This window comes from Oryctolagus cuniculus, chromosome X, assembly GCF_051225735.1.
Source record: "Oryctolagus cuniculus isolate XC-2025 breed Fujian yellow rabbit chromosome X, ASM5122573v1, whole genome shotgun sequence".
Taxonomy (NCBI): domain Eukaryota; kingdom Metazoa; phylum Chordata; class Mammalia; order Lagomorpha; family Leporidae; genus Oryctolagus; species Oryctolagus cuniculus.
Window position 1 is genome coordinate 82,640,967 of NC_142888.1, and position 16,208 is coordinate 82,657,174.

Sequence of the window (16,208 nt, forward strand, 5' to 3'; positions counted from 1 at the left end):
GTGGCCGAGGCAGCACTCTAAGCCAGACAGTCTGCCTGCACAGGGTGGTGGAGCAAGGCTTGCCGGGGCTGTCGTCAGGACAGTCCCTGGGGGATGGTTTGGCCGAGCCGAGGGCCCCACTGAGGTTGGAAACTTTGACTTTCCAGTGGGACTAATCAACAAAGTGATGGGATTGTCTCCAGCACTGTGCCTCCATCTGGGTGTAAGCGCAGAGGAGGAGCCCGAGTTAAATTTATCCAGACTTGGCATCGTGCCTCCTGGATGTGGCAGCAAGACACAGGGCAGGGGAGTTGGGGATCCGGGCAAGATCCCGAGGCCTGTGTTCCACGAGTTGGGCAAACTGGCCTGGCTTCAAGCCCCATCTCTTCCTGCTACTAGCTGTGGGACTCTGGGAAAGTCACTCAGCCTCTCTGATCCTCAGTCCCCGCACTTCAATCAAAGACAAGTTACCTGCCGCACAGAGTTCACTGTGAGGAGGGCATGCCATTATGGAAATGCTGCCAATTGTGTGGCCCTTAGTATGTGCTGGGCACATACGTGGTCACTGATATTCTTCTCCTCGTCAGCATTTGCAAGGATGAAGAGGGAAGGAAGGAAGGTGCGAGGAGCCCATGGGGTGGGGCAGTGGATGGAAGGGAAGATTCTCTCCAGGTACGGAGAGGGACACTGGGGTCAGCAGGAAGGGTGCAGGTGGCGGCGGGGGTGGGGAGGGGGGAGGTTCTGCCTGATGATGAAGCATTGAAGCATGGCAAGGCTGGGTCGGGGCTGTGTCCTGCACATGGATCATGGATGGCGAACTCACCCAGAATGATGTCAGGACTTGGGGTGGAGAAGAAGACAGTGAGCCAGATGTCGAACTCTTCGTTGCATGTGGGGGTGGGGAGGGTTGGCCAGGAGGGGTGATTAAAAAAGAAGAGTCGAGGTGGAGAGGAGAGGGTGCTGTGGCCAGATGGCATGAGGAGGAGGAGTTGTTGGCCGAGGACGGAGGACTAACGATCTGGAAGCCGGCAGGGGAAGCTAGAGCACAGACCCCACCTCCCAGCCCTAGGGGGGCTGTGCTGTGCGGAGTGTGGACAGTGTCCACCAGAGGGCGCTGCGGGCCAAGCCGTGAGCGCCTCCTGGGAGACTCAGGTTTCAGCGTTTCCAGGCGCGGAGGTAAGTCAACAGTGTTCAGCGAAGAACTTCACCCAGAGTGTAGGGGGAATGGTTTACCCTATGGTGGGGCCCCCACAGGGTGCTGCTAAGGATGCAAGAGGGCGCTCGTGGAGGGATGCAAAAGTCGGGGCTGGTGGGGATGGACACAGAGAACGATATAGGGATGGGATAGGAGAGGACGGATGAAAAGACAGCCAGGCTTCACGGTTGGGTTGTGGCCAAGGACAGGGGGATGTGAGGCCTGGTGGGATTAACTGTCCTCGGAGTTACAAATGGAGCTTTTTTTCCCCTTTACATCTTTTGTTTATTATAAAAGTAGCACATGCTTGTTTCAAGCATCTCTAATCACCACTGAAGGCAAACCCTCCTCCCGCGTCTCATTCCCCCGGAAGGAGCCGCTGTTGATTGCTTTGGTTGCTATGTGTAACACACAATACCCGCAATCCAAATCACAGCCCACTGAAGGGACTCTTGCAGCTTGCTTTCATCACAGTCCTGTCGGGGAGATATCATTGTCCTTATCTGTGCTACGCTGTTATTGTCATCCTTATAGTAGGAGTAGGAATGATTCCAGGTGGCAATTACTGAATATGCTGTTCCAGGGATCTGCTCACTAATTCATATGGATTACCTCATTTACAGTTCAGAATGTCATGAAGGAGGTATTATTTACGGCACAGAGAGGTTCAGAAACTTGGTCAAGGTCACACAGCTCATAAAGGTTGCTGGAGAAAGTCAAAGCTAGGGAGTCTGAGCACAGAGCCCACATTTGTAATCATTAGCATAGTAAAGCTTAGTGTGTGGCTGTTTGGATGTATCAGACATGTTTGAATTAGTCCTTGCCTGAAGTCATTTAGGTTATTTCCAATGTGTGGCTAGCTTCAACTGAGCGTTTAAAGGGATCTTCTACATGGCGCATTTTGAAAGGGTAAACTCCTAAGAGAGGACTCGCAGGATCAAACGACATTTCCAGTTGCTCCCCAGAAGTTGTGCTCATTTAGATGTGCATCAAGGGTGAATGAGTAAGCCTGTTTTGCCATGTCCTCACAAAACTCGGGTTTTAGTGACCTTTTTCATTTTTCCCAATCTGAGAGGTGAAAATGACATCTCAGGGCTGTTTAATTGGCATCTCTTAGTTATCACTGATTTGTGCCCCTTTTTAGATGGCATAGTCCCTGTGAATTTCCTGCTCATTAATCTTTGAGCATTTTCCCAGTAGATTGTTCGTCATCTCGTTGCTGTTCTATCAGAGCTCGCTCGCTAATTTCCTCAAGTATTCATCGAGCACCTACTGTGCACCAGGCACTGTTCTAGGAATGCAGTGGTGAATATGCAAACCCTCAGCCTTCGTGAAGCTGACATGTAAGAAGAAGCAATAGACCATGAATGAGCAGATAGCTGACCAATGTAATCACAGACCTCTAGAACGGCTATAAAGAAAACATTGCACTTATCATGGAGCTGTTGGTACACGATGAACAATACAGCAATGATGGTTTGAGTGATGATTTTGCAACTTTAAGATGGTGCAAAAGGGATACACATTCAGTAGCAACTGTACATTGAAGTTTGAATTTTGGCTTTTTCCTGGGCTGGTGATATCTCTTATAATGCTGGCCAGTGGCAGCCAACCGCAGCTCCCAGAGAGCCACATAGTCACGAGAAGAAACCCCCAAGACTCTGCAGGGTGCCGTGTTGCTAAGCTAAGGTGGTCAGTAGATTCAGTGTATGAAATGCATTTTCCATGGAGCATAGTTTCAATGTACAGCGGATGTATCAGGATGTGGGTCCACCACATGTGCAGAAGCCTTATCAACCTTTATCTGAGTTCTACATTGTAACTTTATGCTGGTTTGCCCTTTGTCTTTCAACTTCACATTAGATACATTTCGCCATACTGAAGTACTCGAATGGTCGCCTAGCCCTGTGTATCCATCCTTTTTCTATGCAGCTCCTCCAGTTTCTTGCTTTGCAGAGACGCTCTACCTCAATATTTTAAAGATATTCTCCTGTGCATTCTTGTAGCTTTTTAATGGTTTCTCTCTTTAACATCTAAATATTTGACTTAGCTGGAGTGTATTTTTGGAATAAGGAGTAGATACAGACTCTTCTATATTATTATTAATTTTTTTTTTTTTTTGCACAGGAGACCAGTTGTCACAGTAACCGCACTGTGTAGTGAAGGGTACATCCTCCCCCACACACACACCTGGGAATGGTGAAGCTGACACCCAGAGAAGGGGAAATTGTGCCCCAGAGTTAGGTAGCAAATTAGTGCTGCCCAAACTGCTCTAGATTCTGAGGTTGCTGGCTGCTATGGTGGCAGTACACAACTGAGCTTATCACAACTCCATCCCTTGACGCACTTGACTTTGCCTTGGCGGGCCCATGCCAAGGCTCACTATCTTATAGCAACAGGATCTTCCCTTTCCAATAAACCCCTTGACCTTTCGTGCTCAGAGATGGGAGTGTGGCGACCCCCGGAAGCTTGGGCCAATACCTCCGGATCTCTATTGAAATACTTTACATTGAGGCGGCTTTGGCCAAAGAGGGCTGGGGGCAGAGGGCAGAGAGAGTTTGCCCTTTGATAACCAAAATAGGAAGTGTTCAGCTAAATAAAGAAATGTGGCATGGTTTCCATTCAGTTGCTATCAGAGCAGCTGCCCTCCTGAGAGCCTTCCGAGGGGGTGGGGGGGAGCAGCCTCAAATTATCCCAAAGCCATAAGCCACTGGCACGGAGGCTGCCGGGACTTGTCTCCAGGCCCCAACTGCATCAGAGCTAGGACCCAAACGGGGTCTTGAAAAGACAAGGACTGGCACCACCTCCAGGGCATGTTGTCCTTTTTTTCAAAAAAAATTTTTTAATTTTTTTTACTTGACAGAGTTATAGACAGTGAGAAGGAGAGAGACAGAGAGAAAGGTCTTCCTTCCATTGGTTCATCCCCGAAATGGCCACTACGGCTGGCGCTGCACCGATCCGAAGCCAGGAGCCAGGTGCTTCCTCCTGGTCTCCCATGGGGTCCAGGGCCCAGGCACTTGGGCCATCCTCCACTGCACTCCCGGGCCACAGCAGAGAGCTGGACTGGAAGAGGGGCAACCGGGACCAGAACCCAGCGCCCATGTGGGATACCAGCACCACAGGAGGAGGATTAACCAAGTGAGCCAAGGCGCCAGCCCGGCATGTTGTCCTTTGCTGTGTCCTTGGCAGGCCTTCTCCTCCCTCCACATCTCCTGAGCTGTGGACACTCCACACCCCCCGGAGGCAGGCATCAGAATGTCTGGGGACAAAGAAAAATGAAGTGGGAGCTGAAGTTACTCAGCCTACTGGAGAAGACACTTTAAAAAAAAAATCTCCAATTTTCCCTCCATTACCAGGAGATTTTTTTTTTTTTCGGTCAAAGTGTTAGAACAAAATAGGTGGATAATTGCCTCCATTTTTTCACTTGACTTTCCATGGGTGGACATAGCTGAAGACACCAGAGAATTCTTGTTAGACTCACCTTGGTGAGTATTTTGTTGCTTCTCTCCCAAACCGACAAAGTAAATTTACTGCTTATAATAAGGTAGAACAACCTTTTAACATTGCCTGTGTCCCCTACCTACGGGCAGAGTGGGCAGTGGCTTTCTACAGGAAAATGCAAGGTCCTTCCTCCCACACTAATGATGTTAGATTGTCCCATCACCAAGACCGTGGGAAGATATCTGGGTCCTAGTTCCGCAAAGCGATATACACATCACTGAGGGAGGGAGAAAGGAGGCAAGAGAGTGGCAAAACAGCAGGAGCCACAACAGAGAAATGAGGCAGGCAGCCAGAGGCACTGCTGGGCGCCAGGGAGAGCATGGGCGAATCCCAGGGCCCATCCCTGAGGCTCGTTTTCCCAGACAGCCCTTATCTTGGCTCAGAGAAAACAGTGCAGAGACATACATTGAAGCTGGGAGGCAGCCCACCTTTGAGTTAGCCAGGTCTTAGGGCTCCTGGCCTTCACACCAGCAAGTGAGGGTGTGAACACATCTCCCCACCACTGGCAGGCCATCTGACCTCAGTCTTTTGGTCCTAGCGTACCTTGAGACAAGAGGGACCAGAAGAAGTTCTGGTCTTGACGTCTTCTGGGGAAGCTGTGAACTAGGGCTGATCTTCTGCTAACAGGGACCCTGCCCTCTTTGGGCCAGCAGGAACCCCTACCTCCTGCTAACTGTGCATACCCGCACTGTGCCAGCATAGATCCCTAACTCTGGCTCTGTGCTTGAGTCCACATACCTTACCCCTTTGCCTACTATCTATTAAGTACCTCCTCCAACCTGACACTTGGGTAATTAAGCCACATGGTGGTTAAGACTAATAAAGGGCCGGCGCCGCGGCTCAATAGGCTAATCCTCCACCTTGCAGCGCCGGCACACCGGGTTCTAGTCCCGGTCGGGGCGCCAGATTCTGCCCTGGTCACTCCTCTTCCAGGCCAGCTCTCTGCTGTGGCCCGGGAGGGCAGTGGAGGATGGCCCAAGTGCTTGGGCCCTGCACCCACATGGGAGACCAGGAGAAGCACCTGGCTCCTGGCTTCAGATCAGCGCGGTGTGCCAGCCACGGCGGCCATTGGAGGGTGAATCAGCAGTAAAGGAAGAACTTTCTCTCTCTCTCACTGTCCACTCTGCCTGTCAAAAAAAAAAAAAAAAAAAAAAAAAAGACTAATACAGACCCAGCTCTCCAGAAGCCAGCAGGCTGGCACAGTTGTTATCCACCTTACCAAAGTCAATACCCCTCCTTTTTTTGTAGTAAATCTATGTCTGTTTCAGCCCTTTGCTATCCTGAAATGAAATCAATAGATACCACCGCCTAAGTATATAGGCAAGCTCAAAAAGATGAGTAAATGCCCTGCCACATAGAGGAAATGAACATGATTCATAATAAAGTAGAGTGCCATGTATTTCACTATGGGAAGGCTTGGACAAGACTACCCTACCCTGATAGACTAAATGAAGTGGGCAGGGGCTTGTGCCTTCTTATATAATCCCCATGAATGCACCAGCTACCAACACAAACCCATGTAGGCGTATTGTATTGAATGCTCTAATTCCAAAACTAACACCTCAACTGTTGATTTTCAGAAATGGAAAATGCCTCTAGTTAAAGCTCTGGAGGGAGTCGGGGGTTTAAAATACAACCTTCCATTTTTTTTTTTTTTTTTATCCAATAGTTGCATTAAAACAGGGTGGAGATGGAGATTGGAGCAAAATCCTTTGTACATATATGTAAAACATTTATAATGTAAGTTCAGATCATTATAAATGTGGTTTTCACTTCCATGGATGTCAACAAAACATTCAAAAATCATGCAGGATGCTGGACTAGTATTCCTCATTTTGCAGGGTAGTCTGGATCATGCAGGAGACCCCGCATCCCTAATTCTAATCCACTAAAGCCCTCACACATTTACTAAAATTCCCCTAGGGGGCAGTATTGTCTCAGTTGCGAGCCACCAGTCTTGTTGCTCAGTTCCTGTAGGATTCGGGCTTTGTCTGGTTCTTCCCAGGGTCTAAGCATCCCCTTCACCCCTGCCTTCAAGAACTGGGGTGCTAAGCGTCACTGCTTCACCCCTAAGCTTCACTGCCTCCTCATCAGTTCAGCTAGGCTGGGCAGGACCGCTTTCCACCAAAGTCAGCTGCTTCTCTTGTTGACAACCTGTTGTTGCCACTCTCTTTGGATGCCCTCCTGAACTGAGGTCCTGCAGCTGAATCTCCCACCCCATCCCAAGGAGTGCACCTCCTTCAAGATGCCAGCCCTTCCATTCTACGCCCCAGCCCCCCACCCGACACCCACCACCCCTAGTCCCAGGTTGTTGATAGTAGAACTGGTCTAACTACAGCAAGGTTTGAACGTGGGCCTCACTAGATCACTGTGGTCTTCTGCCTGCCACCAGATTCCTTTATCAGGGGTGAGGAACCTTTTGCCTGTCAGGGTACATTTGGATATTTATGACAGCATTGGAGGCCATGCAAAATTATCATCTTAAAAATCAGCCTGCTATAGATTGGTTGAATTTCAAGTGCCGCCTATGGTTGCCTTGGCAGGGCCAGACCAAATGATTCCTCAGGTCAGACATTCATCACCGTTGCTGGTATTAGGAGATGGAAACAAGAAAGAATTCCGTTCTGCACATAGGAAGACGTAGAGTTGGCCACCCTTGAGGGTCTCTTCTTGCAGCCTTTAAAGAGCCTTCTGAGTAGCATCCTATGAGATCGTCCCATGCCATTTGAGAAGCAGGCTCAGCTCCTTGCCAAGCACCAGCACCATAGCCACGAATATGTCTCTGGAATAAGTGAGACCTGGGTTCGAGTCCAGGGTCTGCCTCATGCTGCTTATGGATTTAGCAAGTTCAATCTGAAAAAAAAAATGGCGACAATAATGCGTGCCTGTCCGATGGCCAGCATGGTGCCTGGCACAAAGGAATCCTGCTCCAAATGATGACGATGATTGTGCTGGCAAGCACATGACGTGTGCTGAAAATTGCCTTCTGCTAGTTGGCTTGTCAGGTCCTGCCCAGTTCCACTTTATCTTCTAAACCAAAGCAGAGGTTCCTTGGGGGCTGACTAGGATGGGTGTACACCTTGGGTTCCTGGGTTGAAGTCCCATCCAATGAGAAACACAAACAGAAACAACGAAGGACTCTCTTCATCCAGCTATCAAGAACAGGTGTTTAAAAAAATTTTTTTTTCTATCCTATCTCATTCCTCAAAGGAAAGCTGAGATAAAGCCCATGGAGTAGATCAAGATTGGGAAACAGAATTAACTAGCCCCTCAAATAAATAAAGTACTTAGGAACCTCTTAAAAATCGTTAAATAAAATGCCTGCTTTCCTATGCAATTTTAAAGCTGCCTGAAGAAGTGGCTGCTTTGTTCACCTCCGAGAGCAGTGTCTGCACCCTGCCGGAGCCTCTGGAGGAAAAGGGAAGACCACGATCCACCCTCCAAGGGCTAAAGAAAGCGTGCAGCACCTGGGCAGTGATGACCGTCAAACGGCATCTCCGCAGAAGCAGCTAGATGAGGGCGACAGTCTTCTTGAAGGTTCTAATTTGTCTTCTTAGCATTCAGAAAGGGTCGTGAACGATGCAGAGAGTGTCGACTGGAACACCCACACATTCATCAATCAGACTCTATTTATCAAACGCATACTCTGTACTTGGCAGCACGAGGGCTCTAGAAGCAGAGGAGTAGAAGACTGCCCAGAACCTTCCATTAAAGAACTTGCTGTCCCAATTGGGGGGGCAGTGGGAGAGGGAAGGGGCAGGGAGGGAAGAAGAAATCCCTACACAAAGCAATAGAAAACCCTTCAGCTGGAGGGTTTCGAGAGTAGGCTAATCTCATTTTTGTGGCTATAATTACAGTCTCATAAAACTGAGCAGACTAGGCCTTCTGCGATGTGGTAAGATAGAAAATGCAATCGAGCTTGTGAAGGTGGCTGCCTGGCCTAACAAGCCGAGGAGTTCAGAACAAGGTTTCGGCATCCATCCAATCGGAGTTTACGTTCTGGCTATACCACTTAGCAGCTGGACAGCCTTGCCCAGGGGGCCGAGTGTGTCTCTGAGCCAGTCTCCCCTTGTGTGTGTATCTGTGAAGGACTGTTGTGAGGACTGGCACACTTGGCATGGAGCCTTCCGCCCACTTAATGTTCTTTGAAAAGGCTCACTGTGATCATTAAAAATGACCATCACACTTGTTGGCCAAAGACATGTAGAAACTCTTCAAATTCCCACCTGTCCTATTAGCCGTGGGGGCGGGTTTACCCGCACCAGCCGCTTCTTGAGCACCTGCGCTCTTGGAGAAGAGCCAGCCCAGCCAGGCGCGCCGAGGTGGCGGGGTGAAGAGAGTATTCCTGCAGCCGTTGCACATGTCCTCCCCACACGTTACTTTGCCTTTTGTGCTGCCATCTACTTTCCCAGAAGGGCCTCCCCTTGGCCCTTGAAGCCCCTCTCTGGGAGCTCTTGGGCCCTCCCATTTCAATATTCTTCTCCTTACAGCTTCCCCTTGCAAGTCGGCATCCTACGTCTTCTACCTCGAGGAACAACACCACAAGAACGGATAGAAAAATTGTCATGTGACCTTTTCAAAAAGAATGACCTGTAGGTAAAACTCCAGCCATGGCGCTTAGAAAATACATGTCCACAAAACCCCACAAAAGGCTCTGACTCATGGCTGGGAAAAGCGACAAGCACATGTGAATAGATTTTTTTCTAACTGACAAAAATGCATCTTGAAACCCCCAGCACAGTGTGTATAGTTTCTCCCCAGAAAAGCAAAGACTGAGCCATTAGGCGAAACCGTCATGGCAGTTCTGACCGACTGTGGATGACAGAATTTGCTTCCTTAAAATGCTACCATGTGTATTTCTGTTGTTTCTTGGTTATTTCTACAATACATTTTGCCCCAGAGTCGAATGTTTTTACATATGCCAAGAGAAATGGTGAGTTACAGGAAGTCTAACAGGCTTAATTAGTGAGGAGTTTAACTTAATCCAGTGGTTTTGCAACAGCCCTGACAGAGTCGGGCTCATTCCTTGCATTTAATGGGAAGTAAGTGGTCAGAAATGGCCTTTAGCAACCTTATTAGAGAAAAGGCACATACTGCACACAAACAAGGCTGACTCTCCTGCAGTAAAAATAACAGGCTGAGGTGTAGCCATTATCCACGATGGTTTTTCGCGTGCAGGTTCCTATTGCATGTGTTACCTGTTGCTTTCAGCTTTCTGTAATTACGGTTTCTTGTGATCAGACAGCACTGATTTCCCTTCCTATTACCAGCCAGCAAGCTCCGGAGAAAGTCATTCACAGCCCCTCGAGTTTGCCCTGTAAGAGTGTATTTTAAAAGGCAAAGCTTCTTAGTCCAGCCAAATGAAACTGATTGGAAAAGCACCATAGAAACGAGGGGCCTATTACGTGTAATAGCTGCACTCTTTGCAACCCTGTCGTAAGCAGTAGGCCGCAATTTCACAATGAAAGAACCTGTAAAGGTTTCAGAAGACAGCAGTGAAGACGATTAAGGGATTGGAAAGAGGATCTAGGGGAAAAGGTTAAAGGTATTAGGATTACAAGGACGATTTAGCCTCAAAAGGAAAAGAAAAAATGAAGGCAGCTGACCAGGTATTTGCCCTCACTATTGATGGCATAAAAGAAATGAATGGCAGCAGGAGACGCTTCAGGTTAGCTGTAAGAAAGAACTTTATGACAATGAGTCTCATTAATCATGTGAGACTGTTCATTCTTCATTCCTAGAGTGTTGGTAGAGGCACAACCCCACGTTGGACAGTGTGTGCGGCACCAGAGAAGTTTCTAGATGGATAACGGAGATCATTACAAAGAAACCAGTCATTACAAGGTAGTGGCATGTGTACTAAATCAGAAGGAATTCAAAATGTCTAAGAGTTTTGAAAGGCAAGAGGGTGTACGCAGCCTGTTATCTATCACCTCCAGTGGGCTCTGAACCAGCGGCCAGTCATCATACTTGATTGAGAGTTCTGCAGCAGAAACCCGCAAATGTTCACACAGGGTATGATCAACACCGCAACAGCCTTATACGGGTGCGAGCTCTGCTACCAAACCAGCTTTCTGTGCACGTACAAAGGCTCTCAGTTTGCAGAACTTTCGGGGGGTATTCGAATGACAGATAACTAGGGCCAGTGTACCCGTGTCACGAGGGGCTGGCTCAGCACCAGGACCTGCGGATGAAGGGCAGCTTCAGACTGTGGGCGGAGCACAGTGCGCCAACTCTGCTGCTGTGTTCTTAGGAGGATGGCAGTGTGTGTGTGTGTGTGTGTGTGTGTGTGTGTGTGTGTAAAGTAGAGGGAAGGTCCTCTTTGCTCCTCAGGTCAAGTTCACTTTCAGGACCTACATATAAAGTGGATGGCACAACATGCCTGGAAGGAATTGGGCCTTTATTAGCTAAATGGCCTGTAAGTGGGTTTTGCTCTCATTATAATTATCTCAAATACTTGGCCCCATCATCCTTGTGAGTGCATCCATGAATTTCCAGAACAAGAGTCCTCATGAGGGGTTTGCCAAGTACAGTAGAGTCACTGTGTGTATTGGGGGTGGGGGCAGGAGTTACATCTCTGGCCTGCCCTTTTAAACTGTGTTCTGTGAAGAGCAGGTGCACCCTGCTTCCTCTCTCGCACTGACTCCATTGGAACGCAGGGCCTGGCAACTGACAAAGCAAGCTGAAAAGACTGCAAGGAGGGGCCGCTGGGCTTCTGCTTATCTGCATTGGGGGAACACACAATGCCCCTTTCCGGGCCAAGCAGTTACACTTAGGGGCGACAACCTCCCTTGAGGGGGAACACCCAGTGAACCCTGCCACACCCTTAGAAATTTGGTCCTTGAACTTGTCCTCTGTTCCCCACCAGAAAAAAAAAGAACCACTGCAGGAGCCATTTCCGTCTAGCACCTGCCCGCAGGCATCGCCTACACCTAAGCCCTAAGAAATGAAAGGCCCTCTTTTCATCTTTAGATCTCCCCCCACCACCCACCCCAGGCACATCCTCCTCTCTGGCCTGGTCCTCCTCCCTGTCCTCAGGGAATGCAAACCCTCAGCATTTCAGGATGAGCTCAGCCAATAGCCACTCCCTCTGAGGCCTGGCTTCCCAGCCCCAGCGATTCCAAGGCACACATCTGTTGCAACACAAGGGCCCACCCTAGGCAAAACTGAGCCAGGGCCACAGCCTTCAGTCTGCTGGTTTCCCACACCCCCACGCCTGCCCCTGCTAGCACAGCCTTCCTCTTCCTTGGGGAGCCAGCTCCCTGGAAGCCTTCACCCTCCTCCCCCTAACAGGAAAGGCTCTGATAAAGGAGTTTGCACTTGGGTTATAAAGAATAATCCCGCCTTACTGAGCCACCCCTACCAAGGGGACTCAGAGGAACGGTACCCTGACCAAGGGGCTTCTGCCACCGCTCATAGGCCAAAAAAAGCAAGCAAGCAGCTGTCTATGGGCAAGTTGGCTTTCCCTGCACCCATGAGGTGATGAAGTGGGGCCACCAAGTCAGCTCCTGCCTTCTGGATCTGAGACGGACTATGAGCACACTCCTCCATGGAATAGACTGTTTTTTGAATTCAAATCAGGTCATGCAATTGGATGGACATCAGGGGAGATTATCTGGAATTGGAATTGACCTGGAAAGTCTGGGATGTGAGGTTGCCAAAGGTTGAGTGTGCTGGAGCAAGGGAGTTGGGAAAGGAAGTGGAGACTGTAAAAGGAGAATTGTTGGCAAGGAGAGAAAAAGAGAAGCGGAGGAAGCAGCAGTGATGGAGAGAAGAAACTGGATGGCAGAAGAGGGGAGTTGGAGAACCCGCAAACCCAGATTTAAGGGGCCCATTGACAGCTTTTACATGCTTAATTTATACTGCTTACAGTATCATGCTTCTCTCATGCCATCCTTATTTAAAAAAACCTAGACATGTGATTCATTTTCTTTTTTTAAAAGATTTATTTTATTTATTTGAAAGAGTTACAGAGAGAGGTAGAGACAGAGACAGAGAAAGAGAGAGAGAGGTCTTCCATCTGCTGGTTCACTCCCCAGATGGCCGCAACAGCTGGAGCTGCGCCGATCTGAAGCCAGGATCCAGGAGCTTCTTCTGGGTCTCCCACATGGGTGCAGGGGCCCAAGGACTTGGGCCATCTTCCACTGCTTTCCCAAGCCATAGCAGAGAGCTGGATCAGAAGAGGAGCAGCCGGGACTCGAACCGGCCCCTATATGGAATGCCAGCGCCTCAGACCAGGGCTTTAACCTGCTGCGCCACAGCGCCAGCCCCTAGATTCATTTTCCAGGAGAGGAAACGGGGCCAGTGAGGGGAAGTAATTTCTAAGAAATCATAGAAGTGGCTGGTGGAGCTGAGATTCAAACACTTAAGGGTTGTGCATCTCAAGAAGGGGCCACACACCTGTTGGTTGTAGGAGGCACCTTCTTCATGTCCCTTAAGCAGGGTCCCCAGGCAACCCATTCCCTTCATGACAACACTGAAACACCTCCAGCCCTCCTATGGAGATCGCCTCCCCAGGGGTGGAGACGGATAGGATTGATTTTGGGGAGCACACCACTAAGTGTAAATGTGTGCTTTGGAGCTTTGGTCAAAGAGGTTTACCTCCAGAAAGTACAGCCCCGAGGTCAGGGAGGAAGTCTTAGCTGTTGCAAAGGTCATAGAGGAGCTGGGAAGGAGAGGCTCCCAGCAGGATGGACAGCCTATAGCAGGGTTGCAGGGGCTGGAGGCAGGTGGCACTATGCCACTGAGGCCCTGAAATACACTAGGAGTCTGAAGACACAAAGGCACATTTGTCTGACTTCATGGTTTTGCCCAGAGCTGACTCTGCCTTATACACACACACACACACACACACACACACACAGAGGGAGAGAGAGAGAGAGAGAGAGAGAGAGAGAGAGAGAGAAGGGTGCATGGGTACTAATGTAGGCAGTGGTGGCAAAGAACCTAGGTTCAAATCCTAGCTTTGCAACCTCCTAGCTATAAATCTTTGGACACTCTTTACAGTCCCCATGTATAAAATCCAGATGGAAATAAAAACACGTACTTCAAACATGAGACCAATTATTCAAGGTAATGCCTGGAGCTTTTACTAGAAGCTCATTAAATATCAGGTCTATTTGCCCTGTTCCCATCACGTCTTGGAAGAAAAGAGAGGCCAAATTTAAAAGCCCTGGAAACTGCCTCTGAAGATGACTAAAAGCTAGGAGTATTCACTGATTCATCCACACAGGTCTTAGTTCATTTTGTGCTGCTATAACAAGAATAACACAGACTGGGAAAATTATCCTGAATAGAAATGTATTGGCTCAGGGCCAGCAGTGTGGCATAGTGCGCTAGGCCTCCACTGTGTCACCAGCATCCCATATGGGCGCTGGTTTGTGTCCCAGCTGCTCCACTTCTGATCCAGCTCTCTGCTATGGCCTGGGAAAGCAGTGAAAGATGGCCCAAGTGCTTGGGCCCCTGAACCCATGTGGGAGACCCAGGAGAAGATCTAAGCTCCTAGCTTCAGATCAGCCCAGCTCTAGCCATTGTGGCCATCTGGGGAGTGAACCAGTAGATGGAAGATCTTTTAAGATTTAATTATTTATTTATTTGAGAGTCGGAGTTACACAGAGAGAGAGGGAGAGACAGAGAAAGAGGTCTTCCATCTGCTGGCTCACTCCCAAGATTGCCGCAATGGCAGGAGCTGTGCCGATCTGAAGCCAGGAGCCAGGAGTTTCTTCCAGGTTTCCCACATGGGTGCAGGAGCCCAAGCACTTGGCCCATATTCTACTGTTTTCCCAGGCCATAGCAGAGAGCTGGATTAGAAGTAGAGCAGCCGGGACTCAGACCGGCACCCATATGGGATACCAGCACTGCAGGTAACAGCTTTCCCGGCTATGCCACCGTGCTGGCCCCCCCCCCAATAATTAAATCTTAAAACAAAGAGAAATGTATTGGCTCATGGTTCTCAAGGCACTAGCATCTGGCAAGGTCTTTCTTGCTCTGTCACCCCATGGTGGAAGGCCAAAGGGCAGAACACAAGACGTAAGAGGGGGCAGCCCTTGCTTTTACAGCAGGCCACTCTCATGACAGTGAGCATTAATTTCCATTCCCCCATCTGAAACATGCAGATAGAAATCTCTTAAAGATCCCACCTGTCAACACTGTCCCATTGAGGACTGTCTCCAACATGCGAACTTTGGGAGACATATTCATACCATAGCACCACATGAGCCCTGAATTCCTTCTTTGTGCCCTAAAGAGTCAGACAGGAATAAAACAATCCCTGTTCTCAAGGAGCTCACCCTCAAGTGGGCAACAGTCTATCCATCTCTTCCCACACAATATAATACATTATAACCAAGGCAGATGGAGGAGGACTATACAGGCACCTAAGGGCATTGAGAAAGCTGCACAAAGAAAGTATTTGGGATAGAACATGAGGGAAAAGTAGCAATTGTTAGGCAGGCAAGGAAAGAATATGGAAAAGGTAAAGGGAATAGCATCTGTTGAGGAACAAAACACTGCAGGTTTAGATGGAGTTGAACATCAAGTTCAGGACATGTGAGGATCAGTGAGAGGTTGTAGTGGGGGAACTCAGAGGGTTAGGGTATTATTGAGCAATGTCTATGAGTAGAGATATGATACTCAAAAATTAGAATAGCTAGTATTACCCGGGCTTCAGCTAGTTATAAAGAACCCAGAACAGTGAGGAAGGCCTTACTGGGGCTCTGCAGGAAGAATTTCTTATATTTAGGATGGTTTGGCAACTGAAGTAAGCATAGGTAGATGACTAATAAATTTGCTGTTTTACTGAGAATCCCACATTGTTTGAATATTTAACCTGACAGTGACAGTAGTTTCTGGCATATAAGATATAAGATAGATGGAGAGATATATGTGGATATAGCTATAGCAATTTTTTTGTATATAAGAGATTCTTCATTGCTCTCCCAAAACTTAGATATCTATTCAGTAAATTGCCAAGAGGGAAGTGTATGGCATCTTAATAGCTCCTCTAATCACACAAGCCATAATCACACATATTACATTTTCTCAATCAATGTTGCTTTGCTGTAATGAAGTTGATTGAATTTAATGGCTTCCCTTTGAAACTTGATCCCTGTCAATTTCTTGAAAATGTTGCATCTGATAATTTCCCTTATCCTCTCCATCACCTTTGCTAATCATATCAGATGTTCTTAGGTGAGAGTGGGAACATTTTAAAATTATCCTTGGGCTCTACAAAACTCCCTGTTAGTTAATTATCTTATGATTCTCCCTGACTCATCCATGGTCATCCCACACTATGGTCTCATGCTAGTAAGGATTTTATTGTCTGACCTGTTGTTTTTCTGAGCCTCCCAAGTGAGAGAATCAGTAAGCAGACTAGCCACACAATAGAGTTATATTAATCATTTATTTGTAAGTGAACCAGGTCACCTTTCACGTCAGCTCACCTAGCATGTCAATTTTTAACACATCTAATATGAAACACCCCAAAGAAATCAGTTCTACCTAGGTAAGGACCTGCAAGCAAATCTTGTTA

At 48.3% G+C, this 16,208-nt stretch overlaps 1 pseudogene; it reads left to right on the plus strand.

The window, feature by feature from the left end:
* Positions 1-785: 785 nt before the first annotated feature.
* LOC100341212 (cytoplasmic dynein 1 light intermediate chain 1 pseudogene) overlaps positions 786-16,208 on the plus strand; it is a 66,689-nt pseudogene continuing 51,266 nt past the window's right edge.